At 41.5% G+C, this 2,349-nt stretch overlaps 1 non-coding gene across 1 annotated transcript; it reads right to left on the bottom strand.

Moving 5' to 3' along the window:
* Window positions 1-307: 307 nt before the first annotated feature.
* Window positions 308-414, bottom strand: LOC141589278 (small nucleolar RNA R71). Its single transcript, XR_012520225.1, has one exon. It is a non-coding gene; the product is annotated as a small nucleolar RNA R71 (small nucleolar RNA).
* Between the last annotated feature and the right edge of the window lie 1,935 nt (window positions 415-2,349).

The raw sequence follows: 2,349 nt of genomic DNA, 5'->3' as shown, positions 1-2,349 counted from the left end.
GCAACATCTCACCGGTAATTTTATTGCCAAGTCCGCCTTCATCCAACTAGTTGAGAGGAGCCAATTCGGGGGAATGCCTAGTGAGGACCCTCATTCTCATATGGAAACCTTTTGCGATTATTGTGATGCTATCTCTCAAACAGGCGTGACTCAAGACCAAATAAGATGGGTCTTATTTCCTTTTTCGTTAATCGGCACCGCAAAGCAATGGTTGAAGGGCCTTGATAAGGCCACCCTTGGAATAGATTCTTGGAAGAAGTTAGCTCTAGCTTTCTACAAAAAATTCTACCCACCGGAAAAGACTAACATGCTAAGAGCTCAAATTACGGGTTTTAAGCAAAGGGATGAAGAATCTTTGTATGAAGCTTGGGAGCGGTTCAAAAGTGTTTGTCGCTCATGTCCTCAACATGGACTTAGCGAATGGTTTTTAGTGCAACAATTTTGGAATGGTTTATATGAAGATTCAAGAAACATTCTCAATATGGGATCAAATGGAATGTTCACCGAAGTTGATGACAATCAAACATGGAACAAGATTGAGGAAATGGCGGTCCATAATTCACAATATAGTAGACCTCGCAAGGCTACTAGAGGAGGAAAGTATGAAGTGGACTCCGTTACTCAATTGGGTGCTCAACTTAGTGCTCACATTGACACAATCAACTTGAAGTTTGAACAAGCTATGGCTAGACTTGAGGAAAACTCAAAATCATCAAAGCATCATGTCAATGCCATGACGGCATCCTCATCAATCCCAAGTGGGATATGTGAGAATTGTGGAACTTTGGGTTATGACCCAAGTGAGTGTAGGGGAACAACCGAACAAGTCAATGCTTTCCAAGCTTACAAAAGTGGTACCCCTTATTCAAATTTTTACAATGAAAACACCAAGTTCCATCCAAATCTCTCATACAAAAGCCAAAATGTTCAAAACCCTCAAACAACATACACTCCACCACCCATGAGAAACCAAAATCAAAGACCCTTTTACAATCAAAACCAAGGTTACCAAAATCAAAATCCATACAATCACCAAAATGACCAAGGTTTTGATGTCCAAAAAGCGGTCCTCCAAATGCAAAAGAATCAACAAGAATCTTTCACTCAAATGCAAAAAGATAGCCAAGCAAAGGACACCACCATCAACAACATTCTAGATCACACCAAGATGTTGGAAACACAATTGACTCAACTAGCATCTTCAAGCTCACAAAGACAAAAGGGGCAATTACCACCTCAAAGTAATCCCCCTAGACATGAAACGGTTAGTGCCATTCACTTGAGAAGTGGTACAAGATATGAAGCACCGAAGAAGCAAGTTGAGGATGAAGTCGTGAAAGCTAGTGAAAAGGAAGAAATTGTGCAAAGCCCCAAAGAAGGGGAATCATCAAAAGAAGAAAGTTCAAAGAAAAATGAAGACAAGGCCAAAGAGAAGGAGCCCGTTGTGATTAGACTTCCTTTTCCAAGTCGTCAAGCCAAGCCCAAATTTGATGATCAACTTGGAAAGTTTATGGAGATTGTGAAGAATTTAGAAGTCTCAATTCCTTTCACGGAATTAATCAATCACGTTCCGGCCTATGCAAATTATATGAAAGATATCCTCACAAAGAAGAAGTCGATCCGGAAGCTTGAGACTATCGCCTTCACTAAGGTGAGTAGTGCAATACTTCAAGGGAGTTCACCTCCAAAGTTAAAGGATCCGGGAAGCTTCTCAATACCGTGTACCATTGCGACACGACGATCAACAAAGCCTTATGTGATCTAGGGGCTAGTGTGAGTGTCATGCCGTACTCGGTAAGTAAAAGGTTGGGAATGGGAGAGCTTAAATGCACCAATATCACACTCCAAATGGCCGATAGATCGACGAAGACACCATTAGGGATATGGGAAGATGTCCCCGTGCGAATTGGAAAGTTTTTCATCCCGGTGGACTTTGTCATTGTTGATATGGAGGAAGATTCCAACATTCCTATCATCTTAGGAAGACCTTTCCTACACACCGCGGGTGCGGTGATTGATGTGAAACATGGAGAGCTCACTCTAGAAGTGGGAGATGAAAGCATAACTTTTAATCTTGACAAGACCATGAGAGCTCCTCGTTTACATGAGCCATGTTTCATGATTGATCATTATAGCCTGAAAGATGAAAGGAAGAAATCGGAACTCCAATGGAGGAAGAAAGATGAAGATGCTCCATTCAAAGAGCAAGTGAATTGTGACAAGGAGAGCTTGCAAGGCTCATCAAAATCAACCAAGGAAGAAGAGGATGGCCTCATTGGCCAAGAGAAGAAATTGGGAGAGTTATCCCCATCTATGCAAGAGATTTTCAATGATCAACTCAATGAAGTT

The sequence above is a fragment of the Silene latifolia genome, chromosome 6, assembly GCF_048544455.1.
Source record: "Silene latifolia isolate original U9 population chromosome 6, ASM4854445v1, whole genome shotgun sequence".
Lineage (NCBI taxonomy): Eukaryota > Viridiplantae > Streptophyta > Magnoliopsida > Caryophyllales > Caryophyllaceae > Silene > Silene latifolia.
This window is presented reverse-complemented; position numbering and strand designations above follow the sequence as displayed.